Source organism: Rhinoderma darwinii, chromosome 3 (assembly GCF_050947455.1).
Source record: "Rhinoderma darwinii isolate aRhiDar2 chromosome 3, aRhiDar2.hap1, whole genome shotgun sequence".
Lineage (NCBI taxonomy): Eukaryota > Metazoa > Chordata > Amphibia > Anura > Rhinodermatidae > Rhinoderma > Rhinoderma darwinii.
Genome location: NC_134689.1, coordinates 357,408,949 through 357,431,305, shown reverse-complemented (window position 1 = coordinate 357,431,305; position 22,357 = coordinate 357,408,949). Strand labels below are relative to the sequence as shown.

Genomic DNA, 22,357 nt, shown 5'->3' with positions numbered 1-22,357 from the left:
TCAAGAATAAGAATTGTACTTATAGGTGGCAGTTTCATTTTTATTTTTATTTAGTCGTTAGTTGTATTTCTATCAGTTATATGGGAGGTGGTGTCTGCTTCCTGGAGTGCCTTACTTACTCTCCTCATAGGGATGCCCCCTGGAGCACCTCTCTGGTAGAACTTCTCCGGTTACTTTTGACTCCCCTAGTATATCCCCATCTTTTTCTCCTTTATTGTCTTCTCTCTACCTAAGACTTTTTCTGAAGTCCCTCTCTCCTCACAGTTCTGAACAACATACAAATTAATGCGAATTCTCTCCTATAATGTAAGAGGTTTGAGCACTCTCGAGAAGCACACTATGGTCCTCAATGACCTATGGCGACATAGAGCACAGGTGACATTCCTCCAGGAGACGCACTTCAGAAAAGATAGGGTACCTAAATTGTCCAATAGACGCTACCCATATTGTTACCATGGCTGTTCTAGAGATGTGAGTATTCTTATTGCACAAAATGTTCCTTGGTCATTTACAGACTCTAAAGCTAATTCTCAGGGTAGGTTTCTATTTGTAAAGGGTACTCTATTTTCGCAAGTTGTCACATTTGCCAATTTATATCTACCCAATACGGTTCAATCGGCTGCACTTGCTGAATAACTAGAGCAGCTCCAGTCTTTTGGGGCAGGCATCATTATAGTGGGAGGTGATTTTAACGTAGCTCTAGAACCGAATCTCGATGTCTCAACAGGAGCGTCTCATCTATCTTTTTCCCAGCTCCGATCTAAAGAAGCCACTATACATGACCACCAATTAGTGTATGCGTGGAGGACTCTGTACCCGGGAACTCGTGACTATTCATACTATTCAGCTACACACGACATGTTCTCCAGAATTGACTATTTTTAAGTAAATTCCATCTTGATAGAGTGATTAGAGCAGACATACACACATCCACCTATATATGATTATTCGCCGATTTCAATTTCTCTCTCTTTTGCTCCACCCTCCATTGCTCAGGGTGGTTGGAACTCAATGAGATTCTGCTTCATCATCCTGAAGCTCCGTTCAAAATCTGAAGAGAGTTGGATTTATATTTCTCTACTATCTCCGGATCAGTGTCGAACCCCCTGATTCTCTTGGAGGCTCATAAATGTTATATAAGAGGTGTTTTCATTAAATGGGGTGCGAGGCTCAAGAGATAGAGGACTGAGAGAGCAAGTGGATTATTGACATGCATTAGAGAGGTTGAATCCAAACATAAACAATGTCAGTCGCAGTACACTAGGATACTGTTGATTTCCCTTCGGTAGGAACTAAGATCGCCAGGGGCGTAGCTAAAGGCTCGGGCCCGGGTGCAAGAATTCAGCTTGGGCCCCCCTACCCCTCCCCAACACCACCATCATCATCAGACCCCTTCGCGTGCCTATGCCCAGACGCCTTGCCCAACAGCCCCCATAGTATAATGCCCCCACACAGTATAATGCCCCATAACGTATAATGCCCCCCATAACAGCCCCATACTGTATAATGCTCCCCATATCAGCCCCCCATACAGTATAATTCCCCCATATCAGCCCCCCATACAGTATAATTCCCCCATATCAGCCCCCATTCAGTATAATGCCCCACATCTTATCAGCCCCCATGCCATATCAGCCCCCATGCAGTATAATGCCCCCATATGTGCATAATAGAAAAATAGCATAATTACTTACCTATCCCCGTTCCCACACCGGGTGGAGGATCCTTCGCCTGCTCCGGTGTGTGCTATGAGTGACTCAGCGCAGGCAGGGCACAGTGAGTCAAGGTGATGTCAGCTCCTTGCTCCAGGATTGAATGGAACCGGGACCTCGGTGAGTGACTCGCGACCCCCCGGAGGTCTTCACACGAACCCCCAGGGGGACGCGACCCACAGTGTAGGGATGTCACGATACCAAAATTTGGACTTCAATACCGATACTTCGTTTACAGTAATAAAAATAAAAAGTTATTTCCTTTTCTAATGTGAGGCGCGAGGTGAATTTTGAATGTGCCTCACATTAATAGTAATTAATCCCATCATGTTTCTCAGTCATAATGGGTTAATGTGTGAGGTACATGATGGGGTTAATTACTATTAATGTGAGGCACATGGAGGTTAAATTCATCATCGCACCTCGTGCCCCACAATAAGTGATAGAAAGCAGTGTTTATTTTATTTTTTTACAGCGCACACATCATAAATGATGCAGAGAAATTGTTGTGCAGGTTATTACGGTCACACCAATACCCAATATGTGTATATTTTATGTGTTGAGACTTATTTTAATGTTTATTGTAAAAAAGGTGTATGTGTATTTTTTTTATTTAACATTACTTTGTTTTTACTTTATTTTTAAACTTTAATGTACTGGCATATATCTATATTACAGTACATTAGCCTGTGTACGGATAGTACACAGGCAGTTGTTAGGACATACCTAGGTATGTCCTAACAACAGGAAATATGGTTGGACAGCCCTGGGGTCCTTCAATGGACCTGGGCTGTCTGCCCATATATAGTATGTCCCTCAATTGCGTCACAGGGATTCCTGTGATGCGATCCAGGGGCATCCCCCTTCTCACTTCCTCTTGAATGCTGCAGTCTGCTTTGATCGCAGCATTCAGGGGAATAGCAGCGGAGATGAGAGGTTTCTCTGATCTCCGCCGTTATAGAGCGGGGCTGCGGTTGTGTAATATAGCCATTGCACCGCTCCTGACAGTAAGTGCGCGCGCTCAGCATGAGGTGATGCGGCCGGCGCTGCACTGATGAGCGGTGGTTCAGGCACTGAAGACAGAACATGGGGGTGTTTTGTAGCGCGCCCGCCATGTTCTGTCTTCAGTGCCGCAGATCATTAGTGCAGCGCCGGCCGCATCTCCTCATCCTGACAGCGCGCACATGTCAGGACTCAGGAGCGGGGCAGTGACTGTATTACACAGCCGCAGCCCCGTTCTCATACACATGTGTACTATACTGTATTGTGTTGGATTGTGCAGTTTGCGGTGAAGAGAGGAGGGGGGGGGGGCTGTGATTTAATGGGCCCCCCCTCTCCACCGCAAACAGCACAATACAACACAATACATTACAAGGCATCACAACACATTATAATACAACACATTACATCACAATACATTACAACACAACACAGACTGCAGCTTACCTGGAGTTCTCCGCACCGACTCTTCCACTCCACTGTCCGGAAGACGTGTCACGTGATAACACGGTCACATGGTACACTAAGTGTACCATGTGACCGTAACCAGCAAGTGCCGGCTTTACGGCACAGAAGATTTTTTTTTAAAGCATACAGTATGGCAATGGGGGCCTGTGGGCCCCCCAGGCTTAGGGGCCCGGTCGCAAGTGCGACCGCTGCGACCCCTATAGCTACGCCACTGAAGATCGCTATTGTAAAGGATCTGCCAGGCACAACTTCTGTGTATACGCCCATAGGTAATCAGTCTGCACCTGAGTCTATGTCTCTGAGACGGACTCCATCTTCCACCACTCAGGATGGCAGGCTCATCATTTCCTCATCATTTCCTCATCATTTGCCGCCGTTCCGCTGGAGCAGGCCTGATCAGAAAAGATCAGGCCTGCATCAACGGAAACTTTATTCCGGAGTCTGCCGACGCTAGTAACTCCTAGCGCGGGGACTCCTTTGTATTTGAAGAAGTCCCAGCATTAGGATTACAGTGGCGCATGCACCCGAGATGCGCCAAGCTCTAAGCTGTCATTGGTTAATTTACATCACGTGGTGGTCGGTTACCTAAGTTCATTGGCCTACATTTAAAAGTAGACCAATGAACTGAGGTTACATGGGACAATGTGATGTAGACTATCCAATGACAGCTTAGAGCGGTCATTGCTTAGTTTACTGTCACAGACCCAGGAAGGTAAGTATGATAATGGTTTTGTTTTTTTACATATTAGTTGTAAAGGATCTGCCAGGCACAGCTTTGGGGTTAACTCCCATAGGTAATCAGTCTTCACCTGAATCTACGTCTCGGAGACTGACTCCATCTTCCACCACTCAGGATGGCAGGCTTAGGAGCGGGAGAGCCTATCGCAGCCTGGCCAGACGGAGCTAGCTCCCGCCCTCTGTCTATTTATACCTGCCTTTCCTGTTCCTCCTTTGCTTGTGATTCTTCTCGTGTGGTTTCCTGGCCCAGCTACAGCTTCTGACTATTTGATCCTGCTCCATACTGACCCTGGCTTACTGACTACTCTCCTGCTCTGCTTTTGGTACCTCGTTAACTCCTGCTTTGACTCGGCTCGTTCACCACTCTTGTTGCTCACGGTGTTGCCGTGGGCAACTGCCCCTTTTCCCTTAGCTTTGTGTACCCTTGTCTGTTTGTCTCGTGCACTTACTGAGCGTAGGGACCGACGCCCAGTTGTACCCCGTCGCCTAGGGCGGGTCGTTGCAAGTAGGCAGGGACAGAGTGGCGGCTAGATTAGGGCTCACTTGTCCGTTTCCCTACCCCCAACATTACAGCTATATAAAGTGAGAGCTAGAGAAGCTTTGGTTAAATGCCGTAGAGCATTCTATGAATGTGGCAATAAACCTGGAAAAATCTTGGCAAACGCCCTGAGAACACAAATAGCATCCACATATGTCCCCCATATTACTTCCCCAACGAGTACAAAGGTTACCTCTCCGAGGAACATTGCCCGTTCCTTTTAGGGGTTCTACTCCTCTCTATATCAGTTGGAGCCACATAGACCACCCACCCATGTAGACATACATGACTTTATATCCTCATCAGGTTTTCCCCAGTTTTCTGCAGAGGCATGCGCTACGATAGATCATCCAATCACTCTTGAAGAAATTTTGAGGGCTTTGAAAGACACCACATCAGGAAAAGCCCCAGGCCCTGACGGTTTAATTGTTGGCGTCTATAAAATGTTTATAGATCAGCTCTCAGATCATTTCTAGACGGCTCTTAATGCAATGACATCGGGCAGCTCACTCCCTTCAGACTCCTTAAAAGCTACTATAGTGGTTATCCCAAAGTAAGGCGTCTATAAAATGTTTATAGATCAGCTCTCAGATCATTTCTAGACGGCTCTTAATGCAATGACATCGGGCAGCTCACTCCCTTCAGACTCCTTAAAAGCTACTATAGTGGTTATCCCAAAGTAAGGCAGGATCCGTCATCCTGTGCTAGTTACAGGCCAATCTCATTGCTTAATATAGATTTAAAACTGTTCTCAAAAATTTTAGCAAACCGCCTTGCTCCGCTGATGACTTCCGTGATCCTCGGGGATCAAACAGGATTCATTCCATCTAGAGAAGTGAGGGATAACACAATTAAGGCCCCTTAAGAAGGCCTTTGATCTGGTCGGGTGGCCCTTCCTACTTGGAATTCTGGAACATCTTTGTTTGGGACCTAACATGCGGGCTTGGCTTGGAGCCCTCTATTCCTCGCCTTAGGCCTCTGTGAGGGTTAATGGTACTTATTCCTCACCTTTTTTGATTCATAACGGCATGAGACAGGGTTGTCCTTTGTCACCACTGATATTTTCCCTATCCCTAGAACCTCTCCCTGTAAGATCAGAAATAACGTGAACGTGTGGGGATTAACGATGTGAGGTCAATCCTTTAAAGTAGCTGCTTATGCGGACAATTTATTGTTCTTCGTGACCTCTCCTCGTGTTTCTATTCCCAACCTTATGGAGGAATTTCGGAAATATGGTTCTCTGTCAAACTTTAAAATTAATTTTCAGAAGTCGGAGTCGATGACACTAAATATTCCCCATATCCAGAGGGGTCACTTGAGTTCTAGCTTTCCTTTTAGGTGGACACACGACTCGATCAAATATCTGGGCATCCAATTACCGGGTCATATAGGTCAGAAATTTAAGCTTAACTTTATACCTCTTCTGCAATCGGTGAAGAGTGACTTGGACCGAAGGACAAGGGGGACCTTTTCTTGGTTTGGCCATGTTGGTATCCTTAAAATGAATATTTTGCCTCGTTTTGTACCCAATGCAGGCCCTGCCGATTAAGATATGCTCTATTTTTTTTTTTAAAACCTTATGCCAACAATTCACGTACTTTGTGTGGCCCAATAAACCCCCTAGACTTCGGAGGAAGATTCTTGTTCTTGCTAAGAGACGTGGTGGGATTGGACTGCCCGATATGGAGCATTACTACCACACTACTTATTTGACTAGGATAGTGTATTGGTATAGGCATTATTCAATCAAGGCCTGGATTACGGTGGAACAAAGTTTTATCCCTCTAAAATGTTTACCATGGATAGCACCAACTCATAGGAGGTCTCTGGCTGCCCATCCCAATATATAACCCGACTTTGCAGGTATTTAGGGCTTTACACAAGCGTACTGTGATATCACCCCCGCACTTGCCTTTAACACCGGTCTTGAGCAATCCAGAATTTGATCTGGGCCTGACTGATCAGACATTTAGGGCTTGGATAAGTGGGGGACATTTCAAGGTCAGTCATTTCTATAGGAATGACATATGGTTACAGGGAGAGGAGATCTCAGTACCTATAGACCTACCGGTGGTTACGCAGTGGCAGACATTACAACTGACACATTATCTTCTCTTCCTGTGCCCACTACTTATACTTGCACATTAACCCTTTTGAGTCTTTGCATTCTCAGCGGGGCCATGTGAGACGTACGTTACCAAATATTTATAGCCTGCTGCTTACACCTGATGAGGATTTTACTCCCCCATATATTAAGAAATGGGAGAGAGACCTCCAGATATAATTATCAGGAGAATAGAAGGAGAAGATCATGACTCTATCTCATAAAGCCTCAATTAGTAATACCTATCAAGAAACAAACTTTAAAATACTCTCCCGGTGGTACAGAATCCCACATGTTTTACACAAAATGTTTCCTGATGTCTCTCCCCTTTGTTGGAGGTGTGGCAAGGAAAAAGGGACTCTTTTGCATATATTTTGGAGTTGTGACAAACAGACTTTTTGGACTGAGATTTAGGATATTATACACGAGATCATGGGGTGGTCCTTGAGAGATGATCCAGCGTGGATCATTCCACAGGGTGGGCCATTTACATGGATACACCTAAATAAAATGGGAATGGTTGGTGATATTAACTTACTGTTTGTGGCACATTAGTATATGGGAGGGGGGAAACTTTTCAAGCTGGGTGTTGACCATGGCGGCCATTTTTAAGTCGGCCATTTTGTATCCAACTTTAGTTTTTTCAATGGGAAGAGGGTCATGTGACACAACAAACTTATCGAGAATTTCACAAGAAAAACAATGGTGTGCTTGGTTTTAACGTTACTTTATTCTTTCATGAGTTATTTACACGTTTCTGACCACTTATAAAATGTGTTCAAAGTGCTGCCCATTGTGTTGGATTGTCAATGCAACCCTCTTCTCCCACTCTTCACACACTGATAGCAACACCGCAGAAGAAATGCTAGCACAGGCTTCCAGTATCCGTAGTTTCAGTTGCTGCACATCTCGTATCTTCACAGCATAGACAATCGCCTTTAGATGACCCCAAAGATAAAAGTCTAAGAGGGTCAGATCGGGAGGCATTTCTTCTGCGGTGTTGCTATCAGTGTGTGAAGAGTGGGAGAAGAGGGTTGCAGTGACAATCCAACACAATGGGCAGCACTTTCAACACATTTTATAAGTGGTCAGAAACTTGTAAATAACTCATGAAAGAATAAATTAACGTTAAAACCAAGCACACCATTGTTTTTCTTGTGAAATTCTCGATAAGTTTGATGTGTCACATGACCCTCTTCCCATTGAAAAAACTAAAGTTGGATACAAAATGGCCGACTTCAAAAAGGCCGCCATGGTCAACACCCAGCTTGAAAAGTTTCCCCCCTCCCATATACTAATGTGCCTCAAACAGGAAGTTATTGCAGTGATTCATCTTTTGTGGTCTGAGGGTGTGTCTGGTGCCGATATTTATCGAAGACTTTGTGCACAGTATGGTGAAAGTGTTTTGTCGCGAAGAAGTGTGTTTAAATGGATAGAGAAGATCAAGGAAGGTCGCACAAGTGTCAGTCGTGAAGAAGGAGCTGGACGCCTGTCCACGACTGATGACAACATTGAGCGTGCACGTGAACTGATTTTATTGGATAGACGATTATCAGTGGATTATGTGTCAAATCATTTGCAAATCAGCCATGGCTCTGCCTTTGCAATTATCCACCTATGCCCTTACACTGTCCGAAAACTTTGTTTTGAGGTGTTAAAGCATCCTCCCTGTAGTCCTGATCTTGCTTCTTCAGACTATCACCTGTTTGGTCCCCTGAAAGAGGCCCTACGAGGATGAAAATTCCCATCTGATGAAGAGGTGAAGACAACGGTGCATTTGTGGCTTGCAGCTAAGCTGAAAACATGTTTTAATGTGGGAATACGAAAGCTTGTTGACAGATGGACAAAGTGTATTAAAAAGCAGGGAGGTTATGTCTAAAAAATTATGTATTTGTATTTTCTGAATGTTGATTAAAATAAATTCTACAGCCAAAGTGCGGATAATTTTTGACTCACCCTCATATTATCATTGTGCAATTATCATGAAATGTCATGACAGCACTTTCCTATGTACTTGTGATATTACTGGTTTTATGTGCCAAGATGGTCTATGGGCTCCTCTTACTTGTTGGGAGCTTAATGCCACTGCTACCTCTGAAATCCCTATAGTTATGCTACTTGGTTGGAAGACTGAAAAATAACTTTCCTATATCTGATCTCTTTATCGGTAATACTGTTGAATAATCCTGTATATTCTACTATTTAATTCTCTATCCTCAATAACACAATCACATAAATGGAAAAGTCAATTTATATCATGACAAGAATATGAATTTCCTACAGTGCATAACATTGGTCAATTTCCTTCAGGGTGCCGGTGTTTTTGACAGTAAGAATAGCATAGTTTGCAGCACTATGCTTGCTTGCTATAAAAAAAAACACCAGAGCCCGGATGAAAACCTGACAGACCCTATTATAAGTCAATGGAATCCATCATGGTTTGTTAGGATCTGTTTGAAAAAGAATACGTCATATCGGTCATAGCTTTGCTTAGAACGAAAGCCATGACCATAGGATGAACAGAGTCAAGCCTGAACACAGGTAAACTTGAGCAGCTCCATCAGCTTGAAAGCCTCAAGAGTGCAATTCCCAGAAACACCTCCGGGCACAGAGATGTTGAGACATAGATAACTTGAAACAAAGGAAAAAAAATCTAGCACATGGCAGGGGCAAATGCAGGATTTTTAAAGGGGGGTTGCATAATTTTTAGACCAAGTTATTATTGCTACGCTCCCCCTACCCTCTGGTTTTTACACTATGAGTATTGGTCTGCACGTATCTGCCAGCCTAGCCCTTACAAGCGCTAATATAAAGGGATAGGTTAGTGGATATATCCTGACCGCTACTCGTAGCGTAAAAACCAGCATAGATAGTGCCCCTCTAGACAGGACCACATTGCCCCATGTAGATAGTGCCACCTGTAGATAGTCTCACAATGCCCATTGTAGATAGTGCCACACACTGTCCCTGTAGATAGTGCCACAGTACCCATGTGGATAGTGCCACAGTGTTCCCTGTAGATAGTGCCACAGTGAACCCTCAAGATAATGCCACAATGCTTATGTAGATAGTGTCATTGCCCCTGTAGATAATGCCACAGATATAGATAGTGCCACACTGTCACCTGTAGATAGTGCCCCCTGCCGCAACAAGCACACTCAACTTTTTCCCACGCTGTCCTCCAGCAATATAGGCCTGGACTCTTCTAACCAGGCCTGTTCCAGCAGAACGACCAAGGTGGCGCTAGATGGCTAAAATGGAACTGATGGCTCCCTTGCTAGCATTGTCAAATGTATCCGCTTCCTAAGGACGTAGATACAATTGAGTCCAATTGTATGTAAGTGTTGCTTAGTATAAGTAGACATGTGGAAGCCAATAGCAATGGCATTTCCGGCTTTCAATCTATAGGCTTTTTTTTCTTCAAAAATATATTAATTCCAATCTCTTTGTCTATTTGTTCGCAGGCTTTCTTGAATATTCAGTTCTGTCTTATGTTTACTGCAAACATTTTGAATTCCCTCACTACTACAGGCATTTTGTGCCTTTGTGTAGATATCAAAGAAGGTCTCTCCCCATTGACTATCCACTGACAGGAGGATGCAAAGGACCTCATGAGCTGGTTCTGTCTTTCTGAAGCCTGTAAGTAGCTAGTTATTATATAAGCAAGTAAATAATCAATTGTCTGAAGAAAAAGAGCTTTGCTGCTCTGGCTAGTTTTGATTTATGGGAGCATATATTCTTTATACTATGTAACACAACCTGAATTAATATTATGGTTTCTTATAGAGATGAGCAAATCGATTCTACACAAATCTAATTCACTACGAATTTCCCCAAAAGTTTAGTATTTTATTGAATCAGAAACTCTTGGGAATACTCCCGCACGAACTGCTCAAAATGGTGGATGCCATTTTATAGATCAGAAAAAGACAAAAAGACAGAAACGCAGGAACACATGTCCGCAGTGTTCCCCATAATGCCTTGCAGGCAGCCCTCCTTCTTGCATAGCCAATCATAAGGGGTATAGGAATAATATTATTGAAGAAGATTTGTAAGAGATGTGTTAAAGATTTGGGGTTCACAAATTAATGGAAGAATTGTATAGCTGCTGCAGCACTCACTCACAGCAATAGCTGCTTGTGTCTGCCTAACTGACACACGGACACTGATTTATATTCCTCTAAGATCTCTCTATCAAATTATTGTAAATCTAACTATTCTCTTCTCCTCACTATGAAACACACTCCCTGACACTAATCCACTATCTATCTGTATTATGCATTAGTTATATTTACAATAATTTGATAGAGAGATAGATTTTAAAGGGAGATAGGAGTCAGTCAATGTGTCAGTTAGGCAGTCACAGGCAGCCATTTCTGTGCTGCTGCAGCTATACAATTCTTACAATAATTTGTGAATACGCCATCTTTAACACATCTTTTACAAATCTTTTTTAATAATATTATTCCTAGTGCTGTTAGCGCGCACTGCCTGCTGATACAGACCTCATGGATCGCTTGTTAAAAAGCCATTGCTTCTTCCGAGACCACCTTGTTTGTGTATAAACATTGGCGAAAAATAATCATTTTTGAACCGTTTTTTAATTTTAAAAAGCATAAAAATCTGACAGTGCAGTGTGTTTTTTAACAGGCTGCTTGTTATCACTGGCTACCATCCTTTTACCCATAACCATATATGTTGTTGTCATGTTGACATTACTAATACTGTCTTGACGTTAAAGGACTTGAAAGGGGATTGTATACCATCCTAGAAGACCTAACAATTTTTTAGGACAATTGGGCCACTTTCGATTCGAAACAAATTTATTTGGACTGAAATGAATCTGACAGCTGGTTCAACAGAATCGGACCCGAAACGAATTTCAGGAAATACGGTCATCTCTTTTTCTTCTACATTACAAATTTTTACCTGTCACCGCCCCTACTTGCGGGGAACTCTTGCTCTCCAACTGAAACATTCACGGACCCTTTCTGGCTTTAGGGTCGAATAGCAATTGCCTATGGGCTGCAGCCCACGAACTGTACACTGTTAGGTGGGAAGAGAGGTATTAAATAATTTAGGTGCTGTCCTTAGCGTGAGGTACACTGCGTAACCACACTGTACACCTTCATCCCTGTTATGGCACAGCCAACTGCAAAAACCTGGTGTCTGGGCAGTTTTTTCACGGCGCCCAATTTAAAACCACTGTGAACAACCATTGCTGCCTTCCAGAGTCCAACCCCGTGAAGAAAACAAGTTATTAACAACAACTTTGTACTTATAAAGAGACAGCAATACACCACCATTCCTCAATGGCAAATGCTAGGTTAATTTGGCATGTGTGACTTCTTCTATAGTACCCGACTAGTTACTCAGGGCAACCCTAGCCTTGTAAATAAGTATCTTCACAACTAACTCACTCTTGATACAGTCTATCACTTTACTCATATATAAATCCACTTTGGAAAGGGGCTTCTCCACACCATAAGGAAGGGATGGGGGATCTTACGTGAAACTGTGCTGCTTCCAAAAGGCCCTTGCAAAGAGGGGGGCCCAGCGATGATAGGTCTTAACCCTATTTGCTATTAGGTGGCTAGAACCTTTGCAAGACTTTAGGTCTTCTTCACTTTCAGCTTTGAGTATAGTGTCATTAAGATGTTGACGGCTTCTGTGGGGGCCAAGAATTGGAAATGTTTGATGAAATTGCGATGGATTTGGGTTATGAACTACTCACTACATTTGAAGCATTATATGGCACCCTCTGATATTTCTGGGCAGCAGTTTATTTAATTGGACTCCAGTAGTTTTCCAAAACAGTGGGTCAATCATGGGGCAGGTCTTGGCTTAATATACCGAATAGGACACTATACAGGGCGTTTTCTAACCCAAGCGACTCCTGACAACATCTTTAGTAATGGAAGTAATGCCCTGGCAGGGGCAGGTAAAACTGAATGTAAAAGATAAAATGTTTAGCCCAGGACTATTGCAACAAGAATATTATTCATAGAGGAAACATCTTCAGAACCCTAAGCAAATAAAATGCATGTCTCTCTACGCATCAATAAATAAGGACAGTGAACAGTTCAGCATACAATCTAATGGAAAATAACAAGATAGTTGTATAGGATTTTCTATATTTCTAAAATGTATGGAACATATTTCAGTTCTCCACACTTCCCTTCCCCAATTACACTCACAAGCCTCGTTGTCATGGATTTTCTGCTTGTGCTGCTGTTTCTTTTTTTTTTCTTCTTCATTTCCGCGAGTAAATACATTTCAGGCTGATTATAAAGGGAGTTTTAGGCCAGATTAAAAAGCTTGAAGCATGCTCATTTATTTTCCTATAGAAAGTATATATATATTTTAACAGTATTTATTTTTTTCACCTGCTCATCTTTTAATTCAGACTATTTTCCCAGTTGCCAGTTTCACATGACTGCGGATGAAAAGACGAAATAGCACAACTTGATTTATGAACTTTTAATGGAAAATCCCCATGGGTTATGTATAAATCTTATTTATAGCTGGAAAAGGATGTAATAGACTTGCAATATATTATCAAACCTTGAGAGTACAGAGACACTGTCCTGGTTAATCCATTAAAAACACAAAGCAGCTCATTATGACTCCTAACCACAATTCAGTTAACCCATTGGTTACAACTTTTATGGCATAGCACAAGTCTCTTCAGGAAAGTGGTAAATGGAATTAACCAAACTCAGACTTAAATATTAAACTGGTATAATATGAGGCACACAGGCATATAGCCGCTGTGCCTTGGACTGGGGCTTTAAGGGGGATAAAATATTTATTTGGTAGGCTAGGGGTGTAGTTTTACAGTTTAACCAATCAATTAGTAAGGGGGATGGCTATGGTAATCCGTAGGGCTTATAGGGACAGGGCCACTTCCTTCTTCCTCTTTTGGCCGTGGGATTTTCTGCATCATGGACCGGCAAAAGCTGACAGAGATCATTAGGCTGCATCTCCTGGATGAAGGTAGTGGCTAGCTACAGTCTCTTATTCAAGAGACTGTTCCACCTGAACCCCCCATGAGTGCGACTAATCGCCGCTCCTCGTGGTCATCTTGTTCGCCCATCTGACTGTCCCCTTCGGCCGGGACCCACACGCGGTCTCAGGCTGTGCGGCCTAGGCCCACCCACAGCTCTGCCCCAACCCCTGCTGCACTGCATGTTCTACCGGCTCGAGCGACGCCGAGGGCTGTGACTGTAGCTAGGTCCCTCTCCGCGCATCTGGCTGTCGCTTTCTCCGGCCCGTGCAGGGAGCAATCCCGCTCGGTGGCTGTGCGGAGCACGCTATCCATCACTACAGCGTCGGCGCCTTCTGGTGGTGACGCTGTAGTTACTTTGCCCTGGACTCCCCTCCTCCCCCTGCTCTTCGCAGGTCCGCGGGCTAGTGGTCTGGGAGGTGTCCTTCTCTTTCTCAGGTGGAACAGGCAGGTCCCGGCAGGCTGGAGGGAGACATCTCCCCCCATTGTTTCATGATGACTTCTCTGCGGATGGCGCAGGAGTTTTTTCCCTGTACTCATGGCCAATCCTTATGGCCCTCTGGTGCTATTGCTTATGTGGGCACGGTGTTAGTGCACCCTAGTTTGGGGCCCGCATATATTTTGGCTGAGGCCCATTCCAATCCCTCCTCGGCTGCGTCGCAGGCTAGTGGTAGTCACCATTTGTCTCGCTTTCATCGGGGTCGCTCTTGGCGGACACGTAATCGTCGTCATGGTCTTTCGCAGCGGTCCCCATCGCCCTCGGGTTCATCTTCTGGGAGTTATACCTCTGCCGATTTTGGTGTGCTTCCGTCTGGCTTTCGTGCTGCTCGCTGTCATCGACTGAGGTAATCCGGGAGGAGTCGAGTGGTGTCGGCGGTGTCGCCTCGCACTCAAACCCGAGGTCGGGTGGTCTACTAAGGTCGACCGACATTTGGTTGCGCCTTATGGTGTCCCAGAGGCCATTTACAAATGCCACCCCCTTTTCTGCCATCTCCCCCGGTGCCGGGGCTGGAGTTGGGGGTCTTGGATTGCGCAAGTCCAGATCCTGCTGGCTCTTTAACGAGGGCCACTGCAGGTGTTTTGGGTCATGTAAATTTAGACATGAATGCTCCAATTGCGGAGGTACACACTCCGCCAGTAGATGCACTCGGCGCAATTTTCCCTCCTCCAGCCCTGCGTATCCTGGTGGAGCAGAGGACCCTGGTTCGCATCCTAGAGATGGTGCCCTGATTAGAACGATACCCCATGATGGGGGAGGCCGCCCTGCTTAGAATTGTTTTTTTCCCACTTGCTGTACAGAGCCTGTTTTTTCTAGGAATTTAAAATTCGCTTTGGAGTTTCGCCTGATACTCCTTGAGAAGGTGGGGAAGGAGGTGGATTTGGGTCGCATTGCTGGCCCTCTCCCTTATCCTCCGTTTTCTAACCTGAGGGTTTCTCCTTTGGGCATTGTTCCCAAAAGGGAGGCCGGCAAGTTCCGCCTCATTCACCACCTCTCTCAACCTAGGGGTTCTTTTGTTAATGATGGAATTAGCAAGGACCTTGCTGCAGTTTCTTATGTATCGTTTGATAGGGCGGTTTAGTTGGTTTGTACATCGGGTAGGGGTGCCCTTTTGGTGAAATCTGATGCTGAATCTGCCTTTCACCTATTGCCCGTTCATGCTGATTGCTTCCACCTTTTAGGTTGTTATTTGGACAAGGGTTTCTACTACGAAATATGTCTGCCTATGGGTTGCTCCATTTCTTGTTTTTATTTTGAAGTTTTCAGTTCCTACCTTAACCCCTTAATGACCGGGCCATTTTGCACGTTAATGACCAAGGATTATTTTTTGTTTTTTCATGGTCGCATTCCAAGAGTCGTAACTCTTTTTTTATTCCGTCGACATAGCCGTATAAGGGCTTGTTTTTTGCGGGATGAGTTGTATTTTGTAATTGTACCATTTGTAGATGCTTATAATATATCGATTAACTTTTATTAACTTTATTTTAGGAGAGAATTGAAAATAAGCAGCTATTCAAGCATTGATTTTCACGTTATAAGTTTACGCCGTTTACTACGCAGCGTAAATATCATGTTAACTTTATTCTGTGGGTCGGCACGATTACAGGGATACCAAATATGTAAAGGTTTTATATGTTTTTCCTACGTTTGCACAATAAAAACCCTTTTAGAAAAAAATTACTTGTTTTTGTATCGCCGCATTCCAAGAGCCGTAACGTTTTTATTTTTCCGTCAATGTGGCCGTACGTGGGCTTGATTTTTGCGGGACAATGTGTAGTTTTTATTAGTACTATTTTGGGGTACATAGGACTTATAGATTAACTTTTATTTAATTTTTTATGGGGGGAATGGGAGAAAAGAGAGAATTTTGACGTTGTTTTTTGCTTTTTCTTTGGACGCCCTTCATCCGGCGGTTTAATTAATATGTTTATTTTATTGGTCAAGTTGTTACGATCGCGGGGATACCATATATGTGTATGTGTGATTTGTTTTGACCGTTTTACTAAATAAAACCACTTTTTGGGCCAAAAAAGTAGTTTTATTTGACTTTGACTGTAATTATAATTTATTTTTTTTTCACAAACTTTATTTAACTGTTTTACATTTTTTTTTTTAGTCCCACCAGGGGACTTCACTATGCGATGTGTCGATCGCATATATAATGCTTTGGTATACTTAGTATACCAAAGCATTATTGCCTGTCAGTGTAAAACTGACAGGCAACCTATTAGGCCATGCCTCTGGCATCGCCTAACAGGCAGTTGCGGAAGACAGACCTGGGGGTCTTTGTTAGACCCCCGGCTGTCATGGAAACCCGACGGCGACCCGCGATTTGTTTGCGGGGGCGCCGATCGGGTGACAGAGGGAGCTCCCCCCTCTGTCAAACACATTAAATGCCGCTGTCACTATTGACAGCGGCATTTAATGGGTTAAACTGCCGGAATCGGCGCGCGCTTCGATTCCGGCAGTTGCAGCAGGAGCCAGGCTGTGTATAACAGCCGTGCTCCTGCCGCTGATCGCATGGGTAAGCTGTCAGTACCCGCGCGATCACAGGACGGATATATCCGTCCTCCTGCGCGAACTAGCAGCTGCTGAGGACGGATATATCCGTCCTTCGGCGTTAAGGAGTTAAATGGGTGTTGCGTGATGTTACCGACTCGGCTCCTGTCACTCATTACCTGGATGATTTTTTGTTTGTTGGTCCGGTTTCTACGCCGCATTGTAATTATCTTTTGTCATATTTTCATTATATCTGCCACCGTTTTGGAGTCCCCATGTCTGAGGATAAGACTGAGGGCCCCTGTACATCGCTTTGTTTTTTTGGGTATTGAGATAGATTCAGAGGAGATGGTGTTTTGTTTGCCTGAGGAAATTTTTTTTAAGATTAGGGATTTTTTTGATCTGGCTTTGGCCTGACTCAAGATGCAGCTTAGGCAGGTTCAGTCCTTGCTGGCTTTGTTGGTTTTTGCTTGCAGGATCATGCCTATGGGCAGGATTTTTTCCAGGTGGGTATCCTTAGCTACAGGTGGTGTTTTGCGACCCTCTCACTTTGTTCTTCTTCCATTAAGGCTGATTTGCGCGTCTGGCGTACCTTTTTGGAGGAATATAATGGGCGCACCTGTTGGCGTCCCCCCTTAGCGACTAATCATGATCTAGAATTGTTTACTGATGCGTCAGGTGCTGTTGGCTCGGCTTGGTGTGCTGCCCTCTGGCCAGACGTATGGCGTACCAGGGGTTGGTGTGCTAACCTGACCCATCTTGAGCTTTTTCCTATAGTGGTGGCAGTGGATCTGTGGGGGGCACTATGGCTAATAGTTCAGTTGTTTTTTGGTCTGATAATTTAAAGTGTGGTTTTTGCTATTAATAAACTCACTTCTTCATCAGAGCCGGTGGTGGTGCTGCTCCGTCACCTGGTCTTGCGTAGCTTGCAATGTAATATCCAGTTCCGGGCTCGCCACATTCCTAGGGTATCGAATTGCATTGCTGATTCTCCTTCTCGTTTAATTTGGCAGGTTTTTTGTTCCCTATGTCCGCAGGCAGACCTTGCAGGGACCCCCTACCTGGAGGCATTATGGAGGCTGCTGGATCCCAATTAGTGCCTTATGTGAGATCTTCTCTGGCCCTGTCCACCTGGTCTGTTTATGGTAAGGCGTGGAATGAGTGGGTGGAGGTTTTCTGGGAACAGGTTGCATTCCATTACCGATGATGTTTTTTTTTCTGTTTCTTTGGACTACATGTTCGGTTTGAATGATTTTGGCGTTTTGGGCCTAGTTGCGCAGCGTTGGCTTGCGTGTGTGTAATATTTCTTTAAACTGCGGGGTTGGTCTGATGTGACGAAGTAAATCTTTATTTCCCAAGTTTTGAGAGGCTGGAAGAAGTCGACTGTTCGGTATGAATCTCGCCGTCCTGTTTCCTTTTTGATGCTACAGAAATTAGTCTATTCCCTTCCTTACGTCTGTTCTTTCACGTTTGAAGTCTCCTTGTTTTCTTTTACTTTTGTTTTATTTATTTTTCGGTGCCCTGCGTATTTCTGAGTTAGTTTCTGCCAGTGCGTCCCGCCCGGGGGCTTTGCTATTAGAGGACGTAGTCGTTTCCTCTTCTTCCCTTCGGCTTCGTATTCGACGGTCCAATACTGATGTGTTTGGTCGTGATTGTTGGGTGTCTTTGCGTCTGGTCCTGGGTGCTCTGTGCCCGGTTTTCTCTGTTTCTGCTTACTTGCGTGTACGTTCCCTCGGTTTGCAATTCTTGTCCTATATCGACGGTAAACCGTTGACACGTTTAGAGTTTTCTTCGGTCTTTAAGAAGATGTTAGCGTACACTGCTTTTCCCTTAAAGAGTTCGGTACACGTACCTTTAGAATCGCGGCTGCGACAATGGCGAGGGAGTTGGGACTTCCGGACGCCGAGGTCCGGCGTATAGGTCATTGGCGTTCTGAATGTTTTGCTGGTTATGTTAGACCAGACTTGCTTTTACAGTGATTTTCTTTTTATTTTACGACCGTCGGTGTGGATATTGAGGCATTCATACATTTTATGGGCTGAGCACAGAGCTGCTATCCACCCCAGTGGTCTTTCGCTTGGCTTCTCGGATGCAGAAGTTTACTGGAGGGGTCTGCGAGACCTACAATGGTTGCAGACTTTACTGGAGGTCATGGAGATCAGCAGACACTGGCTGGTGCCTACTGTTTTGGTCATACAAGTGGGAGGAGATTTGTGGTCTGTTAGGCTGGGCGAACCGATCGCTCTGATTCAATCTGACTTGGAGCGCTTTTCTTCCTTCTTTCCTGACATGGTTTTGGTCTGGTCCGAGATCATCCCTCGAGTGGTTTGGCACAGGGCCCGGGACATCGCTGCTATTGAGAGGGGCAGGGGATTGCTTAATACCATGGTTTCTCATTTTGTTTGTTCTCGGGGTAAGGTGGATATACGACCAGTGGCGGATTATCATATGGGCGATTCGGGCGGCTGCCGGGGCCCGAGGCTCCCAGGGGGCCCATGGCAGCCCGAACCGCACATCATTTTGCAAACCACTTCAGCGCGCTAGCGCTGCTACAAGCCGAAGATGAGGAGGGGAGGAGCAGAGAATTGGCCGGGATCCAGGGGTAGGACACGCCTCCCTGACAAGTGCGGGCGCCGCCATTGAGTAACAGAACAGCGACGGACGGCTGTTCTGTTACTCCAAAGCTGCAAGAAGAGCCGGGCGGGCGGTCACCGGCGCTGAGGTCAGTACAGGCTTATCCTCCTGCCCAACTGGTTCCCGACCGCTGGCTGTATTTTTACGGCCAGCGGTCAGGGACGGGTCCTTAAAACCCGAGCCATAGACTTTCTACGGCTCGGGTTTTAACATGCTGCCCGCGCGATCGGGCAGCTGAATGTCGGGTCTCCGGCTGTCAGTGACTGCCGGGGACCCTGAGGAGAAGACAGAAGCAGCTATTCTGCTTCTGTCTTCTCCGATGTCTTACACAGCGTTCAATGAACGCTGTGTATAGGAATAGAGACAGCAGCAGCGGCGCTGTCTCTATTCCTAACGGTGATCATGTGACTGGTCACATGATCGCCGGGTGCCGTTAGTGGCAGACTGTTGCTGGGTCTAACTAGACCCAGCACAGCCCTATTAGTGACAATCGTCACTATGAGAGGGCTGATTTTCCCTGTAACTGGGGCTGCTGTGCAGCTCCAGTTACAGTGGAAAAACATGGTGTAAAAGAAAGAAAAAGTATATATAAAGTTCCCCAAAGGTCTTTTTTGACCTTTGAGGATCAGACCACAGTAATAAAAAAATAATAAAGTAAAGTGCAAAAAAAAATTAAATAATAAATACACATAAAATACCCACCCCCAAAAAAAACATTCCCCCCGCCAATCATTGTTGTAACGCTAGCGCTGACCCAATTACCCTAATATAGACATGTAATATATTAAAATTTACGGTAGACAATGGCGATCACAAATAAAAGGTCTATTTTAGGGTAAAACTATGTTATTACCAAAAAAAATAGCTGAAACGTAAAAAAGCTTATTTTTTTTACTATTATTTTCAAACTTTATGAATAAAAATTCTAAAATAGCAAAAAAGGTGTGTATAAAAACGATAAAAAACGAAACCTGCATTGTCTACGGAAAAAACGTCGCAAAAATCACGTCGTTTTAATTTATTTTTTATAAAAATGTGTGTTTGGTGCAACTTTGTAATTACGTTTTATTAAAAAATATTTTCACTTTTTGAGATACAGCTGCTTTGTATCCTGTATCCGTCAGGTCAGCAGGACTGATGGGATCAGTGACACGGGCCCTGCGCTAAATTATAATCTTAGATGTGATAGATTTGAGGTGGATCCTGCGTGTCACTGATCCTGTCAGTCCTGCTGACCTGACGGATACAGGATACAAAGCAGCTGTATCTCAAAAAGTAAAAATATTTTTTAATAAAATCAATCAATCACACACATACTAATATATATATATATATATATATATATATATATATATATATATATATATACATATATATATATATATATATATATATATACATATATATATATATATATATATATAAAATTATGATATAAAGTTTTTAAATGTGTACATAACATTGTGGCACTATATACAAGGGGGAGCGCTGTGTGGCACTATATACAAGGGGGAGCGCTGTGAGGCACTATATACAAGGGGGAGCGCTGTGTGCCACTATATACAAGGGGGAGCGCTGTATGCCACTATATACAAGGGGAGTGCTGTGTGGCACTATATACAAGGGGGGGCGCTGTGTGGCACTATATACAAGGGGGAGCGCTGTGTAGCACTATATACAAGGGGGGGCTGTGTAGTGCTATCCACAGTGGTATGTGTGTGGCGCTCTTTATAGGGGGGGGGCTTTTTGGTGCTATTTACAAGAGGGGGAGGGCTGTGTGGCGCTCTCTACAGGGGACTGTATGGCACTATCTATATGGGGCTGTGTGTAACGCTCTCTACGGGGGGAATGTGTGATATATAGAGGGGGCTGTGTATGGCGATATCTATGGGGGTGTGTAATATCTACAGGGGCTGTGTGTGGCACTATGTACAGGGGGCTGTGTGTGGCACTATGTACAGGGGGCTGTGTGTGTATGTGGCGTTTTACAGTGTGTGGTATTATATTCAGGCACGCAGTGTTTAGTGCTATTATATTTAGGGGCACAGTATGTGGCACCATAATAACTTTATTTTCGTTTATAGGTGTGGAAATGTTGGAAAAGTGAGGAGACGTCTGAGTGGCAAATTCTGCAGAAATGAGTCATGGCCGGGAGAAGTCGTCATGAGCGCTGGATCGGATGGAGAAGAAAAGAGGAAGAAAACTACTAGAATCTGAGACGTCGTCACCTGTGAGTCACTAGATTTATAGAGAATCTGTCACCTCTCCTGACATGTTTATTATAGGAATCCTTGTATTTCACAAAAAGTCTTTCTGTAGTCCAGGACTGATAGACAATTCCCCTTGTCAGGAGGATGTGTCCCTGCACAGTGTGATACTCTCAGTATGTAGGGACACAGCCCTGTGACAAGGGAAATCGTAACACTGTTAATGCTTGCCCAGAAAGGTAGTGTTAAAAATAGTTACGGCAGGGTGGCGGTGAGGAAGGGGGGCCCAAGTTTGGGTAACAGCCCAGGGCCCATGGTCTACTTAATCCGCCACTGTATACGACACAGACAGCTTGAAGGGGACCACCGATGTTTACTGCTCCCTGATGGTGTCCACCTTACTGACATTGGGTTAGACATTTTTCTTTCCGGGCTTCAGGATGGCATAGAGCAGGCTCTGTTTCTGTTGGCAGGGGGTCGGAGAGACGTGTAAGTAGGGGTTCATGTTCTCCTTATGGCAGGGAATGGTATTAGTTCTTACCCGCATGCCCTCAGTTTTAGGCTGGCATGCGGGTTTGGTTTTTCATCTTACCATGTTACATATAGTTACATAGTTAGTACGGCTGAAAAAAGACACATGTCCATCAAGTTCAACCAAGGGAAAGGAAAAGGGAAGGAAAAATTTCTACACATAGGAGCTAATATTTTTTTGTTCTAGGAAATTATCTAACCCTTTTTTAAAGCCATCTACTGTCCCTGCTGTGACCAGCTCCTGCGGTAGGCTATTCCATAGATTCACAGTTCTCACTGTAAAGAAGCCTTGTCGCCTCTGCAGCTTGAACCTTTTTTTCTCCAGACGGAGGGAGTGCCCCCTTGTTTTTTGAGCGAGTTTTACAAGGAACAGGATTTCACCATATTTTTTGTATGTGCCATTAATATATTTATATAAGTTA

General features: G+C 44.4%; 1 long non-coding RNA gene across 1 annotated transcript in view; it reads left to right on the top strand.

The window, feature by feature from the left end:
• Window positions 1-22,357, top strand: part of LOC142748236 (uncharacterized) — a 40,917-nt gene that overhangs the window by 2,501 nt on the left and 16,059 nt on the right. Inside the window, exon 2 of the long non-coding RNA XR_012882200.1 lies at window positions 10,024-10,198. This is a non-coding gene — a long non-coding RNA (uncharacterized LOC142748236). The remainder of the gene's footprint in view (window positions 1-10,023; window positions 10,199-22,357) is intronic.